The sequence below is a fragment of the Perognathus longimembris genome, chromosome 17 (assembly GCF_023159225.1).
Source record: "Perognathus longimembris pacificus isolate PPM17 chromosome 17, ASM2315922v1, whole genome shotgun sequence".
Lineage (NCBI taxonomy): Eukaryota > Metazoa > Chordata > Mammalia > Rodentia > Heteromyidae > Perognathus > Perognathus longimembris.
The window spans coordinates 19081206-19100034 of record NC_063177.1 but is presented as its reverse complement, the minus strand read 5'-3'; the positions used below and the strand labels follow the sequence as shown (position 1 = coordinate 19100034).

The following is an 18829-nucleotide window of genomic DNA, read 5'->3' as shown; positions in this document are numbered from 1 at the left end:
GGCTTACTATAAGGGATTTGTCAAAGATGTTCATTATGGGGGCTGGGGATATGGCCTAGTGGCAAGAGCGCTTGCCTCGTATACATGAGGCCCAGGGTTCGATTCCCCAGCACCACATATACAGAAAATGGCCAGAAGTGGCACTGTGGCTCAAGTGGCAGAGTGCTAGTCTTGAGCAAAAAGAAGCCAGGGACAGTGCTCAGGCCCTGAGTCCAAGCCCCAGGACTGGCCAAAAAAAAAAAAAAAGATGTTCATTATGACTTCCCTCACAGTTGTTTTTGAAAATAATTGGCAACCAGAATGCCAGGTTCCATTTAATGAAGTTAGATTACCACTACCACCTGATATTAAAAAAAAAAAGAAATTAGTGAAGGAGATGAAGTAGAGGTATACTCAGAAGCAAATGACCAAGAACCATGTGGATGGTGGTTAGCTACAGTTTGAATGATGAAAGGAGAATTTTATGTCATTGAATATGCTGCTTGTGATGCCACTTACAATGAAATAGTCACATTTGAATGACTTCGGCCTGTCAATCAAAATAAAACTGTCAAAAAATACCTTCTTTAAATGCACAGTTGATGTTCCTGAAGATTGGAGAGAAGCGTGTGCTAATGAAAATGCACATAAAAATTTTAAGAAAGCAGTAGGAGCCTGAAGAATTTTTTTACCACCCAGAAACCACGCAGCTAATGATTCTGTCTGCTAGTGAAGCAACTGTAAAGAGAGTTAATATCTTGAATGACATGCATTCGCAAAGTATTCATACAAAGTTGATGCTTATGTCCAGAAATGAAGAGGCTACTAAACATTTAGAATGCACAAAACAACTTGCAGCAGCTTTTCATGAGGAATTTGTTGTGAAAGAAGATTCAATGGGCCTGGCAATAGGAACACATGATAGTAACATACAGCAAGCAAGGAAGGTTCCTAGAGTTACCGCCATTGAACTACATGAAGATACTGGAACCTTTAGAATCTATGGAGGAAGTGCTGATGCTGTAAAAAGTCTAGAGGTTTCTTGGGATTTGTGGAAGATTTTATTCAGGTTCCTAGGAATCTTGTTGGAAAAGTAATTGGGGAAAATGGCAAAGTCATTCAAGAAATCTGGTGTAAGAAATCTGGATAGGGGCTGGGGATATGGCCTAGTGGCAAGAGTGCTTGCCTCGTATACATGAGGCCCTAGGTTCGATTCCCCAGCACCACATATACAGAAAATGGCCAGAAGTGGCGCTGTGGCTCAAGTGGCAGAGTGCTAGTCTTGAGCAAGAAGAAGCCAGGGACAGTGCTCAGGCCCTGAGTCCAAGGCCCAGGACTGCCCCCCCCCCAAAAAAAAAAGAAATCTGGATGAATCTGGTGTGTGTGGTTCGGGTGAGAACTGAAGGAGATGATGAAAATAAACTACCTAGAGAAGATGGCATGGTTCCTTTGCATTTGTGGGCACTAAAGAAAGTATTGGAAATTGATGGCAATATCTTTTTGTATGCAGATAGTAAATAAACTTTGATCTTCCAAAAAAAAAAAAAGAATTAAAAAACCCAAATTCTTATAAAAACCCACAGCAAGCTGGGTGCCAGTGGCTCACACCTGTAATCCTAGCTTCTCCTAGAAGGCTGAGATCTGAGGATAATGGTTGGAAGCCAGGCCAAGCAGAAAAGTCCCCATGAGACTGTTATCTCTAATTAGCTACTCAAAAACCAGTAATGGAGCTGTGGCTCAAAGTGGTAAAGTGCTCGCCTTGAGCAAAATAGCTCAGGACAATGTCCAGGTCCTGAGTTCAAGCTTGGCATCTAAAGTCAGCTGATTCTAAAATCAGCATCTAAGGCAAAAGTAGGGTATAGTAAAAAACAGACAATACGGGGCTGGGAATGTGGCTTAGTGGTAGAGTGCTTGCCTAGCATGCATGAGGCCTTGGGTTTGATGCCTCAGCACCACATAAACAAAAAAGGCAGGAAGTGGCACTGTGGCTCAAGAGGTAGAGTGCTAGCCTTGAGCAAAAAGAAGCCAGGGACAGTGCCCAGGCCCTGAACCCCAAGCCCCAGGACTAGCCAAATACAAACAAACAAACAAAACAAGACAGACAATCCCTTAAATTGCTCCCAAGGTATGGTGCATGCTCCCTTGCCAGTTTCACTTTCTAGTTTCAGTTATCTGTGGTCAACTTTTTTTTTTAACTTTTAAAAACAAAAACTTTATTAATATATCATCCATATATCATACAATTTCTCTACTTAAAGCGCACAATCCAATTGATTGTTAACATAGTAACAAAGTTGTACAGCTATCAGCGTTACACTTTTGAGAAGATTTTCACTACTGCAAAAACAAATCCAAAACCCTTCCTGGATTTCTTCCCAACTTCTCAGCCAAGGAAACTGCCAGTCAACTTTATATCTTGATCAGAGTGTTTTGTTTTGTTTTCTGCCAGTCCTGGGGCTTGAACTCAGTCAGGGCCTGAGCACTGTCCCTGGACTCTTTTTGCTCAAGGCTAGCACTCTACCAGTTGAGCCACAGTGCCACTTCCAGCTTTTTCTATATATGTGGTTCTGTGTAATCGAACCCGGGGCTTTATGTATACGAGGCAAGCACTTTACTACTATGCCAGGACTGAGATCTTAAAATTCCCTCTAAAATATGCATATTGAAGGTTTGGTCCTCAAATGATAGCACACCTGAGAGGTTGAGGAAATTGGACCTAGTTGTGGAAGTAGGTAATGGGGGGGTGTCCTTGAAGAATAGCGTTAGCTCCTTTCTCTTTACCACTAGGCCATATTCCCAGCCTCAACTTTATGTCTTTATAGGTGTGCCTATTCTGTATATCTCATATGAATACGATTATACACATGTGCTCCTTAAATATGTTCTTTATGATTGGCTTATATATTTTCATGTTTTGAAGGGTCAACTGTGTTGTTTTATCAGTGCCACATTCCTTTACACTGCCATGTTGATAAAGACAATATTCCTTCCACTCAATAACTATCTTTTTTTCTTTTTACCAATTATACTTCTAGAAAAACTGCTTATGAGCCAACACAAACACACCGTGAATGAAAAAATGTTTCTTACTAATGAACTCCCTTGGGGGACTTCACCATCTACATGGTTCCATTTCAACCATGGAAACAAAAGAATCACAAATATCTGTGGTCAACTTTAAGTCTGAAAGTATTAAGTCAAAAGTGCTAGAAAGGGCTGGGGATATGGCCTAGTGGCAAGAGTGCTTGCCTCATATACGTGAGGCCCTGGGTTCGATTCCCCAGCACCACATATACAGAAAATGGCCAGAAGTGGCGCTGTGGCTCAAGTGGCAGAGTGCTAGCCTTGAGCAAAAAGAAGCCAGGGACAGTGCTCAGGCCCTGAGTCCAAGCCCCAGGACTGGCCAAAAAAAAAAAAAAAAAAGTGCTAGAAATAAACAATTCCTAAATTTTAAATTGCATGCAGTGCTGAGAATCATGATGAAGTCTCATATCATTAAATCTGTCCTACACAGCACACAGCTTTACACTGCACATGTGACCTGCCTGTGACTCACACAGTAACTATCATGGGTATGAGGCCCTGGGTTACAGTAACACAGCACTGGGTTCAAGTAACCCTCATTCTACTTCCTAATGGCCCCAGGGATGGGATTTAGCTCAGTGGTAAAGAATTTACTGAGCATGCACAAGACCCTGGGCACAGCTAAGTAAATAAATGATGGGGTAGGAGGGAAAGAGGCATAGTGACTCACACCTGTAATCAGGTGAAGATCAGGAGGACAACAGTTCTAGGCCAGTCTGGACACAAAGTAAGCAAGACCCCATCTCAATCAGTAAGCTAAGCATGGTGGCTCATACCTGTGAACCTCCTACATCTGCAGGAAGCTGTAAGTAGGAAGATCCCAGGCCAGCCTCCGGCAAAAATATGAGATCATATCAAGCAAACAAACAAAAACAATAACTATTAACGCAGAAAAAGGCTGGAGACACGGCTCAAGTAGTATAGTGCTTGCAAGTGGAAGGTCTTGAGTTCAAATCCCAGTACTACACCCCTCCATCCCCCAGAAAATATGCTGTAAAGAGGAAGAACAATAATCCTGGCATTTCAGACATGCTAAAAAGAACCCCTAAGTGCTCCCTTTAGTAAAAGGGTGAAAATACAATCACAAGCAGGGTGCCAGTAGCTCATGTCCATAATATTATCTATTCAATAGGCTGAAATCGGAGGATCACAGTTCAAAGTTGGCCCAGGAAAAAAAAGGCTGTGAGATTCTCATTTCCAATGAACTACCAGAAAGCAAGAAGTAGAGCTGCTGCTCAAGTAGTAGAGTGCCAGCCAGCCTTGAGCAAGAAAGCCAAGGTTGTGAGGCCCTGAGGAACTCTCAGTATTGGCAAAAAGAAGGAGGAGGAAGAGGAAGAGGAGCAGAAGGAGGAGGAAGAAGAGGAGGAGGAGGAGGAAGAGGAGGAGGAGGAGGTGGAGGAGGAGGAAGAAGAAGAAAAAGAAGAAGAGGAGGAAGAAGAAGAAGAAATACAATTACAACAGAGAGAGAGGGATAAGCAGAGACAGAGACAGAGGAGAGAAAATAACAATGACCAATTACATAACTTGTATTACAGTATATTGTTATTCTATGTAGCCATTATTCTCCTTTCTCTGTGCCTAAACTTTATCACAGGTACATGTACAGGAAAAACACAGTATTAATGTAGGATCCAGTATCAGCATACTTTCAGTCATTCACTATGGGTCTTGGAACATATGCCTGTGGATAAAGGGAACTACTGTACTATATAACACAGCTGCATGAAATCATAATGTATACTCATGTACAACATGTAATAAAAATACCCAAAGTACCACTTTTATAATTTCAGACTAGAATAGTAGTTTCTTAGACAACCCTATAGTTGAATTTATTAAGCTTTGTTGTGTGTATACCATGACTACACAGCATAAATTAATGTTCGGAAGGGTAACTGATGGGTGACATATGCTTAAGATGGTGCTCCCTACATGGACCATACTCTGCTTCTTTTACATGCCAGCCCTCTCCCCAGCACGAAGCCTTCAATGGATCTAGAAGTTCATCTGTAACAACCTGGGTAGAACAGAGGAGGGGACAAAAGGATATCCATATAGGCTCTTAACTTCAACTACTCTGCTCTCCCATGCTGATGACGTGGCTGAGCAAAGGTCTTTGACCACAGTGGCTAAGAACAGGGTGGCCAGAGGTGAGGTACACTCAGCCAGCAGTGTAGTGTAAAACCTCGGCACCAACACTTGGAGAAATACAATGCCTGCCTGTGAGCTTCATGAGGCAGAAGTTGTAGGTTGCTTGTTGTTATAACCCCTACACAACCTGCCTTGACCCTATTCAGGGAAGATACCAGGTACAAAAAGGGTGAATGGATGAAACAGATGAATATCTTTCTGACTTCTAAGACCAGCAGATGATAGAACAAAAAGGTACTCCAATAGTTATCATTCAAGTAAGAATGTGCTCAGTTCTTCAATGGGAAGTAGGAGCATGGAGGTTGGGGAGTGAAGACAATATTCTGGGGGAAGTTCAGAGGCAGAGGTCTTTTCCAGAAGGGAGTAAGGCATACAGCTTCCAGCCAGGCCATCAATGAGGGAATTTTATAATATGTTAATGAGGTAGGAAGGGAATGCTGGGCTGAAAGACAAGAGTAAGAAAAGATGAATAGAAAAGCATGTAAGGAAAAAAAAAAGGAAAGAAAAGCATGTAAGGGGGCTGGGGATATGGCCTAGTGGTAAGAGTGCTTGCTTTGTATAGATGAAGCCCTGGGTTCGATTCCCCAGCACAACATATACAGAAAATGGCCAGAAGTGGTGCTGTGGCTCAAGCGGCAGAGTGCTAGCCTTGAGCAAAAAGAAGCCAGGGACAGTGCTCAGGCCCTGAGTCCAAGCTCCAAGACTGGCCAAAAAAAAAAAAAGAAAGAAAGAAAAGCATGTAAGATGTGGACAATACTCCTGGATAAAGTGTAGAACATGTAGGAGAAAACGTGAAGGCTGGAAAAGCCTTCCACCAAGCAAGCTGTGTGCTGTGTGCTATAGATGTTTCCGTAGAATACTATGCAGTCCACCATGCTTCAATGACAGTACCCCAGTTTTCCTCTGGAGACCCACTCTAATATGTGATTTTAGTCCTGACCAGGAATAATATCTCAGTCTAAAGGATTGGTCATGGAGGACATGTGACCCAATTATGGGTCATAAAATGAAACTTTTGTACTACTGAAAGAGTCTTTTTTCCCATATCACTTGAACCTTGAGTTGAGCCATTTTGCCATTCATTACTGGTCTGAGGCCCCATCAAGCCAAGATGAGCTGGAAGGCAGAACTGGTCTGGGCCCTGGCCACACTGTTTAAGTTTGCAGATAAGGCTGAGCTTCTAGAAGCTTTGCCCTAGACTTTAAAGATGTCTGAGCTAGTTTTTCTTTTGGTTTTTTTTTGTTTGTTTGTTTTGGTGCTGGTCCTGGGGCTTGAAATCAGTGCCTGGATGCTGTCCTTGTGTTTTTTTGTTTTTGCTCTACCATTTGAGGCACAGCTCCACTTCCAGCTTTTTGGTAATTAATTGGAGATTAGAGTCTCATGGCCTTTTCTACCCAGGCCGGTTTTGAACTGTGATCCTCATATCTCAGCCTCCAGAGTAGCTAGGCTTACAGGTGTGAGCCACTGACATCAGGCTAGCCCCTTCTTTTTAATCCAGTTAACCTGAGCTTCATGACACAACTGAAAGATGAAAACTTGAGGAAAAAAAGCAAGGAAAGCAATCTAAGGAAAAAGAAGATGGTACTAAACATAGCCCTGTGGCAGGTACAGAGCACACTGGTTTCCTCATCAAACCCAGAGAGGTAGGTGTTAGAAGGGGAACTGAGGACAGGGAAGCTGAGGTTTGCAGAATTCAGTGATTGCTTATGATCACACAGATATTGGCTGACAGAGCCAGCATTTAGACTCAGACTCCAAAGCCCAGCTCTTTCCATGCCAGTTTTACCTGGAAACAAGGGGCAGGCTTCTGAGAGTAGAGTGCATGATTGAACCTGCTTAGGAATGCTGATGGAACAGAAGGATGCAGGGAAAGAAAGGAGGCTAGAAGCTGAAGAACTAGAGAAAATCAAGGTAATGGCCAGGTGAAAGATAAAGATTCCTGCAGGTGGGGAAGAAAAGGGTGATGAAAGAGGAAGGATCTTCTAGACTGGCTAGCCATGACAGGAGGATGGCAAATGGGTTCAAGGGGTTGAGGAGTTGGGAAAGGGAACCAAAGGGATTTCTTTTTTTTTTTTTTTTTTTTTTGGCCAGTCCTGGGCCTTGGATTCAGGGCCTGAGCACTGTCCCTGGCTTCTTCCCGCTCAAGGCTAGCACTCTGCCACCTGAGCCACAGCACCCCTTCTGGCCGTTTTCCATATATGTGGTGCTGGAGAATTGAACAGAGAGCTTCATGTGTAGGAGGCAAGCACTAGCACTCTTGCCACTAGGCCATATTCCCAGCCCCCAAAGGGATTTCTTTGTAAAGATTTTAAGCTTAGGAGTCTGAAAAGACAACATGCCATTATTCTGCCAAATAAGTGTGTCAGACACAGTTGTATTTCATGGGAAAGAGGTAGTTTGGAAATTTTTACCACTGAGGTTTTAATGACTATCTTCACAAAGGGAGGAGGGGGAGGAGGGGGAGGAAGGGGAGGAGAGGGAGGAGGGGGGGAAGGAGGAAGAGGAGGAGGAGGAGGAGGAGGAGGAGGAGGAGGAAGAGGAGGAGGAGGAGGAGGAGGAGGAGGAGGAGGAGGAGGAGGAGGAGGAGGAGGAGGAGGAGGAGGAGCAAGCAAGAAGGAAAAGAAAAAGAAAGAAAAGGGGGAAAAATAGCCCCTTTCCCTATTTGTCCCCCTAGTTTCTGCTGTAAGACAAAACCTAAGGGGGGGGGGGTGTCTATAAATACTCTGTAAATGGATAATATAACATTGCATAATACTTATATTGCTACTGTGCAATGTATAAAGAAGTCACTAATGGAATTCTTTATTTAAGGAAGTTGGAAGAGACTGTGGCACTTAAAGCTTCCTGGGTAGGAGAGCGCCAGCTACCACTGGGTGACACACACAATCCCTGGGATGGCAGGCCACTTCTCAGGTTCCTCAGATTCCTAGGATATTGGGGAAGTCTTCACCTGCCTTCGAAAACATGCCAGAGCAAGAGTGCACTTCCTAATTTTGAGGTAGGAACTATTTGCGTGTGTGTGTGTGTGTGTGTGTGTGTGTGTGTGTGTGTTAAGTAGCAACCCTTGACTGGAGGATCCCGAAGTGAAAGAGAGAATAACCTCCTGGAGGAGACCTCGGGTTGGCCTGAAGGAGAGTTCAGATAGCAGAAAGGATACCTGAACTGGCCAAATACCCAGGTAGGGTAGGTTTCCAAGGCCTGGCTGCCCCAGACCTGCTCTGCATCCGCACTTCCGGGCCCCATCCGCCGGCGCATGGGCGGAGCCAGGGCCGGTGCATGCGCAGAGCCCTTGAATGACTACCCTGCAGCGCGGCTAGAGCCCGGCAGAGGGCAGCAGTCCCCTTCTCACCAATCACTTGCGCGGAGACCGCGGTGGGCCTCCATTCCCCGCCCCCAGGAGGCGTCCCCGGGATGCAGAGAGGCCGGAGGGGGTTGCAAGCAGCAAGATGGCCTCTGTCTTAGGAGAGGCACGGCCAAAGACAGGGATGAACTCGGCCCACCTTGTTTACATCATTGCCTTCTCCCTAGCGACTAATAAACAGTCCCTACATGTATAGGAATTCGGTAAGTGCTTACTCATGGCACAAAATGAATGAATGACTACCTGAATCCCTGGTGGAAAGACACCAGGGACACTTTGAGCCTGTGTTGTGGGGTTTGAGACAGTCAGTGAGGAGTCAGTGGGTGTGGAGAAGCCTGCCACAGATCACTGTCTTCTGTGGAGGCTCAGGAACGGCCACCTCCTACAGCCAGCCAGTTCTAGCACACCCAAAGGTTTGCTCAGCAGTCAGGTCTTGCCTAACACCTACCTGACTGGCAGCTCCAGGAGGCTTGCTGCTCTCCAAAGACTCAGCTGCTGGGGATTTCCTCAAAGCCCTGGGAATTTCCAAACTTCCTCAGTTCTGCCAAGTTCCCACAAAGCCCAAAGCCAAGGGGCCAAGCTTAAGGATGGTTTCTCCAAACCCTTCACACCCCTCCCCCAAATCTCACAGACTTGGGGGCGCTTCTGAATCTACTTAATGCACCACATACATACACTATATTCTCATCCCACCTCCTCTGGTAGACTTGGAAGAATGAACATAGTGAAGCACTGTTCTCTTTCCATACAAATGACAACTCTTCTCTATTTCCACTGAAAGAAAAAAGGAAAACCAGCTTATGGGATCAGACCACCCCAATTTAAAGAAGATATCAATAGATCTTCCATGTTAGGAGTGCTGACAGCCTGTGGTGCTCATTCTCAGAAAGGCTCCTTTAGCCAGGTCTTGGTTGGATCACAATGGTAATTCTAGCTTCTTAGGAGGCTGAGATCTGAGTTCAAAGACAGCCAGAGTAGGCAAATTTTGGAGACCCTTAGCTCCAATTAACTAGCAAAAGTCCAGAAGTAGAGTGGGGCTCAAATGGTAGAGCACCAGCCTTGAATGATAAAGCTAAGGGAAAGCATAAGGCCCCAAGTTCAAGCTCTAGTACCAGTGCCAAAAAAAAAAAAAAGCTCTCTTAGGTACACTTCAGGCTCCCTAAAACACTGGATACTATTTGAGGATCTGAGTAGTCACCTCTGGGAGCCCCAATTGGGCTTGTTTGCAGAACCCTTTGAAGTGAAAACAAAGCACACACCCCAACCCTCATAGAAGCAAAGGCCTCTGCCCAGCCTACTAGGTCTCTGCTCCCACGTAAACAACCATTCAAATTCACTGGGCGTGTGAACACCTGTATGTTTCCAAGCTGGGCAAAGGACATGCTTGGCAAAGAGAGGAAGCACTGCCCCAGTTGTGGTGGCACACAGCCAGGACCTATTGGCCCTGGGGCATCAGGATTCCAGAGCTGGTGAAGCTGAGAAACTGCCAGAGAAGACAAACCTTCCTTCCTGTTAGGATGGGGAAATACCACCCAGCCCAGCCTCTCCAGACGATTTCTGTGGGAGGCCATGAGCCTTCAAGAACTCAACACTGCCCTCCATTTCTTTCTGGGAGCCGTCAGCCGAGCAGTAGCTATTTAAGTTTTGGGTAAATCAAAACAGTGGGGTACTGGTCATTAAAATAAAATACTCAAATTTAACTTAGGCACTGGTGGTTCATGCCTGTAATCCTAACTACTCAGGGGATTGATATCTTGAGGACTGTGGTTCAAAAAAACCCACCCAGGGCTGGGGATATGGCCTAGTGGCAAGAGAGCTTGCCTCGTATACATGAGGCCCTGGGTTCGATTCCCCAGCACCACATATACAGAAAACAGCCAGAAGTGGCGCTGTGGCTCAAGTGGCAGAGTGCTAGCCTTGAGCAAAAAGGAAGCCAGGAACAGTGCTCAGGCCCTGAGTCCAAGGCCCAGGACTGGCCAAAAAAAAAAAAAAAACCCACCCAGGCAGGAAAGTTCATGAGACTCTTCTCTCTACTTAACCAGCAAAAAGCTGGAAGTGGAGCTGTGGCTCAAATAGTAGAAGGTTCACCTTGAGCAAAAAAAATCTAAGGGACAGTGCTCAGGCCTGTAATGCAAACCTCAGTGTCAGCACAACATAAAATAAAATAGAAAATCTCACTGCTCAGTTACACTGGCCACATTTCAAGTGCTCAATGGCCCCTTGTGCTCATGTGGTTTTGGGCTCCCAAATAAGACAGCATTGACCACAGAACATTTCTATCTCAGCAGCATGTTCTGTTGGACAGGTCTGATCTAGAAGTTCTTCCATCCAGTTTGTCCTGCTCATGTTTTTCAAATCCCCTCTTCAAATGGTGCCCCTAACTTTTTGCTGTTCTCTCCCACCACTGCCCCTACCCACTGAATCTGCTTAGACCTCTGGCCCCATGGGTTTTGTCTCATTCTCTAGGCCTCAAAAAGAAGTGGGGGAGGGAATGGTAGTCACAATGAACACCCAGCCTGAGAACAGAAGCCAGATGCCATGGGCTGAAAGGGCGAAGCTGAATGGAAGCCTGCTCCCACCCCAAGGCATGCTGGCTTAGGAGAAAGCCCCTCCGTGCCACACAATCGTGCCTTGTTTCCACAGTCTCTGGGCCATGTCTGGGTAAGACATCTGGAATGTAGTGGCCCGAGGGTTTCCCCAGCACTCGCTCTGGGACTCATCCGATGTTAGTGCTCCACAGAAAGAAGTCCCAACAGAACCCTGAACTTGCAAGGGCAAACAAGGCCAAGGCAACCTCAGGCAGGGCAGCATGCCATGAGGCAAGGAGGGCCATAACCAGAGGACGCAAATGAGGAAGAAGGAGAAGTGGAAAAGGGACTCTGACACCACGTAGGAGGCACTAGGGAGACTCAGACAAGCACCAGCTAGGCCTGATACACACAGCAAGGTAACAGGGTAGATCTGATGGCTAGCCCATTCTATCGCAGGGAATCAGCCTGGGAGGTGTTGCTACAGTAGTTAGCAAGATCCAGATAGGTGAGTCTGGGAAAGTTTCTATGTTGATGGAAGCTACAGAAGACAGAGCTGGGAACTGGCAGGCCAGGCAGCTTTTCTGCTATGCTTCAATTCTAGCTTAGCCCTAACCTAGGTGGGCTATTAGATGCAAGACAGACATGAAGAAGATAGAAGCAGGGGGGTGGGGGAGGGAGAAGTAGAGTCAGTTTGTCCAACTGGAAAATGAACAGGTAGAACCCAGTCTAATACTTCAAAGGTATTAACACCAGGCAAGAATTCCACTAGAGGGCTGGAAATATGGCCTAGTGGCAAGAATGCTTGCCTCGTATACCTGAAGCCCACATATATAAAAAATGACCAGAATTGGCGCTGTGGTTCAAGTAGCAGAATGCTAGCCTTGAGCAAAAAGAAGCCAGGGACAGTGCTCAGGCCCTGAGTCGAAGCGCCAGAACTGGCAAAAAAAATAAAAAATAATAAGAATTTGACTAGAGAAGTCACATGAAAAAAAAAAGCTGCACAATTTGAAAAACTGACATCAAACTTGAGACCAGATGAGAAGATCAGGGCAAAGCCATTTCACTCTGAGATCACTGTGTGGCCCTGAGTAAGCTTGGGCCTATTTCCTATCTCTACCTGACAGACACTTTGGTCAAAATTTTAAAAAATAATAATAATCACCAGCATGAAGACAAGAGCAAAGGTCTCACAGCTGAGTCAGCAATAGGTACAGGGCCTGGGACGCGCCTGTGGGTGGACAGGTAGTCCACACCCCCAGACACCAAGCACTTCCCAGGGCGTCAGAGATGGATCAGCGACTACAATGCTCACTTTTGAGCCCTCTATTAGTCCTTCCTTATTCATGGTTTCACGTTCTCCAGTTTCAATTACTCACAGTCCAGAACACTATATGAAGGGCTGGTGGTAGAGTGGTTGCCTAGCATGCATGAAGCTCTGGGTTCAATTCCTCAGCACCATATAGACAGAAAAAGCTGGAAGTGGCGCTGTGGCTCAAGAGGTACAGAGTGCTATCCTTGAGCAAAGGAAGTCAGGGACAGTGCTCAGGCCCTGAGTCCCAAGCCCCAGGACTGGCAAAAACAAAAACAAAAAACAAAATACTATATGGAAAATTCCAGAAATAAGCAAGTCCTCATTTCAAATCACTTGTATTATAGTATATGGCAGTGATTGCTCTATCTTATTATTCCTGTTCATCTCTTACCTGTGTCTCATTTACACACTAAACTTTCTCATAGATGAATATGTATGGGAAACGCATGGCATCTGTAGGGCTTGGTACTCTCTCTAGTTCCAGGCACCTACTTAGAGTGTGAAGCTGTAACCCCTTGAGTGGAGAACAGCCACTGGACTCACAAGGCACTATGTTGGAGCATTATTCTAAGGGATTTTTTTCCCCTCATTTTATCTTCAGAATAGCCTTACAAGAAAAATAATACTTGCTGGGTGGTAGGGGGTCACATCTGTAATCCTAGCTACTCAGGAGGCTGAGATCTGAGGATTGTGGTTTAAAGCCAGCCCAGGCAAACAAATCCTGAACTCTCAACTTCCAGCAAAAAAAACTGGAAGTGGAGCCATGGCTCAAGTTGTAGAGCACCAAACCAAGTAAGAGTGCAAAGCCTAGAAATTCAAGCCCCAGTGCATGCACACACACACACACACACACACACACACACACACACACACACACACACACACCGAGTAATACTATTTTCATCTTACAAAGAGAAAAATGGGGCCTCCTAAAATGAAATAATTTGCCTAAGGTCACTCAGCCAGTAAAAACAGCAAAGGCAAGATTTTTTTGGATAAGGCAGTCTAGCTGGAATCCACATACCACCTAACACCTTACAATATATTGGCAATGCACACACCTATGCTGCCTTCCTCTTCTTTCTCCCAAAATGAGCCGAGAGAAGGTTCTATCCCCCAAACCAGCTCTTCCACCCAATTCTTATTTTCCAGGCATCCGTTCCCACTGCAACAATCACAAATGCAGGTAGAGTTATAAGGAGAATGAATGGGACAAAGGGGGACCCCCATGGGGTGGGGAGCACCCCACTCTCAGGTCATGGAAGGCTCTTGAAATCATCTGGCACAGGATGGGACACACATGATGCTTCTCATCAGCTGCCTGTGGTCCTCTGCCTATCTCAATAATTTTGTATAGCTCAAGAATGTTAAAAAATATCCAAATGGCCCTTGACAGAAAAACGGTTCTCTACTCCTACAATCAGGATGTGTCCCTCTTTTAGGGATACAGGGCAAAGAGCGGAAAAGCAGTTGAAGAAAGATGACAAAGAGGCCCTGAGTAAAACAGGAAAACTCAGCCTTCCTCCCCAGAAACCAAGCCCCGTGGTTTGAAGCCAGCCCTCCCCTGGATGGAGAAGGTGACGGCTGTTAGAAGGACTGGAAGCTACTTGAAGAAGTATTTTGGAGGCATCTGGAGAAAAGGAAAACCCAGTCTAGACTCTGCAGGGAGCACACGGATGGCACCCCAGCCATTTCCAGGCTGGGAATCCTGCCACTGAGTGCAGTTCTGCAGTTTCCTTTCCCGGGTCAAAGAAAGCTGGGTGAGAGCACGGAGAAATATAGAAACCCTGGGAGAAGAATGCAGGCGGGCATCTGTGTGCCTAACAGGGTGGTTCACCTCTCACAAGGAAGGCAAGGGCATTTTAGGTGGGGTGGTCAAGCTGGCACAACCCCCACAACCTGACGGAAACGAGAAATTCCTGTCAGTACCCAGAAATCCCCAAGGCTGGAATTGCAAGCCTCTGTGCAGCGCGGGGTGGGGTGGGGGTGGGGGCTGTGCCAGACAAAGCCAAGTGCTAAGGGGAAGAGGGATGTTTGCTGGTCACTGGATTCCAGGAAGACCGACCACAGCAATCCCCTCAGGCTGCTCAGGCCATGGGCCCAGTTTCCCTCTTGCCTCTATTGATCTTGATGCACAGCCAAGTGAGGGGGGACTCGACCTCACCAGGGGCCCGTGTCCTTTAGGTAACCTAGCTGTCTGATGGAGCAGAGGCAAGGCTGTGCCAGGCTCAGCAGGCTGGTTCCCACAGTGCCTGGAGTGCCAGGCACACAGGCTGCCACAGCCTGCCACAGCTCCGGGGAGGGCGAGGTGGAGGATGCCAGCCCAGCCAGGGCCTCTGCAGTCCACTCACAAGCACAACAGGCCATGAGGGAGGGAAGGGGGAAGCAGGAGGCGGGACCTCCACAGGAAGAATTCACACAAGAAGATACTATCAGGCCCTCTTCCCCCTCCTAATGCCCCTAGAAGGTTCCACTGGGCTCTCTAGATACTTTCTCCTCAATTGATGGGGCTGGGCATGAAACTGGGTGTTACAGAAAGTCATGACAGCCTCATGCTGCCTGACAGTGCTGTCACTACTTGGCCTCTAGCCCATGCCACCCAGGGCTGGCATTTAAGTGTGTGTGTGTGTGTGTGTGTGTGTGTGTGTGTGTGTGTGTGTGTGTGTGTTACTGGATATTGAATCTAGGACCTCAAGCATGCTAGGCAAGTATTCTACCACATGAGCCACATTACTAGCTCTTTGGTTTAGGTTTTGTATTGAAGACAGGACAGTTCTGACTTTGCCTATGGTGAGCCCTGAACTCACAATCTTTCTGACTCTCACTCCCAAGTATCTGGGATTATAAACATGTACCACAATGCCCCGCTTTGATCTAACTTTTTGTAGATGCTTTCAGTGCTGGTGAAAGCATAGGGTCCTTGATCACAAGGATGGCACCCCTGGCCTTTGTGCTTCACAGATAAGCCCACAGTGTGACAGGGGACAGTATTTCTCCAGGCTGCCTGACATCAACCGCAAAAAGGCTCAGGGAGCATTCAGACTGGGTTCTCCCTATGGCCTGGAGCCGCCACTCCTCACATTCCAAACTCAGAGGCCCCAGAATAAGAGACTGCCTCCAAGTCCTGCTGGAAGTACCCAGGGAGAGATTTCCCTTCCAGCATGCACCCAGCTAGCCACAGGGCCTGGCAATGACAGAAACTGGGGAGGGAGGGAGGAAGTGAGTCAGCTCCTCATAGAAATGGGAATGGGAGGGAGGAGCCAGCAGAAATGAGATCAGGGGTCAAAGGGCACAGGGCCAGAAAGGCCATGAAGACAGGAAGTAGGCCCTGGAGAGGTTCTGGGGCCCACAGTGTAGAGGACAAATATGGGTGGCCACTTCAGCAGCACTACCTCCTTTCTGCTGGGTGGTTCCTATAAATCAGAAAACCTGAGTCTGGTAGGCAGGGCCCCACCTGAGGATGGAATCTGAGGTGCTCCTTCCTGATTCACTTCAGGACTGGAGGAAGTAAGGCCTTGTGGGAAATGGACTACTTCTTCTCTCAGAGAGGTAGGGTCCAAACTCCTAGGACCTGGCTGCCACTCCTGAATCCTACACCGCCTGAAGCCCAGGTTCTTCCTGACCTGGCTTAAAAGGGAGAAGAATGTTTGTGTTCCCCAGCAGGGACGAAGTAAGCCTGGGCCCCAAGAGCAGAGCAGCTCCCGCTGCCCTACAGCCCCATGCCTGCCCTCTCTGATGGCCCCTAACTGTGTGGGAGCTGTCCCCAGGCTCCAGCTGGAATCTGTTGCTCTGAATGGGAAAGATCCTTGCCTCCAACATTCCCAGCCTGCAGACATTCCAGCATAAAGGCTGTCCAGGGAAAGCAGCAGGAGGGGAAGAGGAAGCCTGGAGCCTCAGGCCACATTCCAACCCCTCCAAGACCTGCAACCAGTCAGATAGGCACATTCCTCCAGGACCCTTGGACCAGACATCATGTGGCCCCCACGTAACCCTAGATCTCTTTCTCACCCAAGTCCCGTGCCTTTATGGGAATTCTCTTGCAGAGGCAGAAGCAGGCTGTCTCTGAGATTCTCCCTTCCCTCTGCTCCTGGTCCAGGATGCCCTGCTCTCCTCCACTCCTGTGAGAGATACTGAGTTCCCAAGCACACAGAGATCATGGGGGTGGTGGCAGGAGATGGTAACATACTACAGACAAGTCATCAAGACCTTATCAAGAGACAACTTTAGAGTTGGGCGCCAGTGGCTTATACCTAATCCTAGCTACTCAGGTGGCTGAGATCTGAGGATTGTAGTTTGAAGCTAGCCTGGGCAGGAAAGTCCATAAGACTCTCTCTCTCTCTCTCTCTTTTTTTAAGGGTTGGTTCTTTCTCCTTTTTTTTTTTTTTTTGGTCCAAGAACAGAACTCAAACTCAGTACCTGATGCTTTCACTCATTGGCTAGTGCTCTACCACCAAAACCACATCTCCAACCCCTCAAGACCATGAGACTCTCATCTCCAAAAAGGCTAGAAGTGGAGCTATGGCTCAAGTGCTTGCTAGCCTTGAGCAAAATAGCTCAGGGACAAAAAGGAAGCCCTGAGTTCAAGCACCAGGAAGAGAATTTTTTTTTTTAAGACAGAAGAATTTCAAGACCCAAACTGAGCTAAACAAGGAAGACCAGAGAGAATGGTAAACTAGCTTCTGGTTAGAGAAGTCATCTTTTATTCTTCAACCAACATTCTCTGCTTTCATGAAGTGCTCCAGCATCAGGTAAATTAGTGGAGAACTAGCTAATCACAAGTGTGATGAAGGGCATAAAGGAGAAGGATGGGGAAGGATGGGTGTTGCCAGAGTGGGGACCAGACAGTCAAACTGGAGGCCAGGCCTAAGCGAGAACACGATGGGCGGGGCAAAGCACGATGGGCAGTCAGGAGTGGCTGGGGCTCCATGGCAGATGCCAATGAGAAAGTGGAGTTGGATGCCTACCACCTGCTTAGCTCTTGGCTGGCCTTGCTTCTCCACCTTTCCCCCATAATGCACACAGAGGAACAAGAGTATACAACCCCCATGCAGTGCAGGGGTCCTGCCACCCCAAGTGCTGTGGATGTCAGTACCAGCATGCCAAAAATTTGAGAAGGGTGATATTCCAACCTTCTGGACCTAGGATCTAGCAGGACAGCGGTGTAAGAGGCAGTAGTCCTCCTCCAGCCCTGGGTGACCACACCCAAGCTGCCCCTTTTCCTACTGTCTACCACCTCCTGCTAAGACTGCTGCTACTTGGGCTCATTCTGTTTGGCTTAAGCCTCAGGAGACCCTAAAAGTACCAGTCAAACCCTTCAGTGGGACATCATTCACAGAGCAGGAGAGGCCAGTCAGTCCATCCCGTATCCTCTTACTTTCCAGAGAAAGACAAGGAAATGCATGGGCTTCTAGACTTCTGGATTAGTGAGCCTGGTCCGCACTGTGCAATGGATTTATAAGACTATCTACATACTGCCTTCTCTTACAGCAGCATCTGGGAACCTAGCTAAGAGTGGGTGGCCTGAATTCAAATTCTGACAAATTGTTTAATAGCTGTGCCACCTGACACAACTGGTTTAACTTTAACCCATAATCCAGACATCAGAAATTCAGTTTCTTCAGCTGTGAAAGAGCTCTTTACAATACATACCTCAAAGAGTTGGGGACTCTAAGTGAGTTAATATATGAGAAACATCTAGAACAGGACTAGATACAGCAAACGCTTGGCTATGGGCCTGGCCTTCGATTACTTTCCATGCCTTCCAAGGGTCTTCTGTTTAGGGGAATCTTAATCAAGATTCAGTAAACATTATGTTGTACAGAGTTTATGCAAAGTGCCTGGACTGAGCCATGCCCTGATTCCGAGGGCCATATGGTGGGGGATTAAGGAGGCCAGAGGGGTGACCCAGGTCTAAGGAAATCATTTTCCAACCAAGCCAGAGTCAACAACCATGAAAAAGAAGCTGTGCTGACACTGTCCCCTGTATTTACCAGAATAGAAGTTGCTGCCAAACACCACGGGGACTGGAGAGTTGGCTGTCCCCCCAAAACTGCACAGCAGGGGGCAGGGGCTATGGAAAAAACCCGCCACTACTTTACACAATGCCTGCCTGGCACACAGTGGGCAGACAAGGTATTGCCTGCTGGATGCCTAGGGCATATCCGCACCACTGCCTGGGACTGACAATGGAGGCGTCAGGCGGCCTGCCCAGGCAGCAGGGGAGCCCCCACTTCAACTGGATCACAGGTCCCTGCCCCCCGCCATACACCGCCTTCCACTTCAGGCTGCACGAGGAGAGTCTAGCAGCTCAGTGCAGAGGGGTGGCGGGAACCCTGCTGGCAGGCAGAGAGCATGCTTGTGGTTTCTGGGAAACGCTGTAGAGATTTGCAGCATTTTTAAAATACTTGTGTT

General features: G+C 47.2%; 1 protein-coding gene and 1 pseudogene across 7 annotated transcripts in view; one reads left to right on the top strand and one right to left on the bottom strand.

Annotated features, from left to right (window-relative positions):
- Myo18a (myosin XVIIIA) overlaps positions 1–18829 on the bottom strand; it is a 106524-nt gene that overhangs the window by 70114 nt on the left and 17581 nt on the right. The window lies entirely within an intron of this gene.
- On the top strand, positions 257–1129 carry LOC125365725 (annotated as a pseudogene).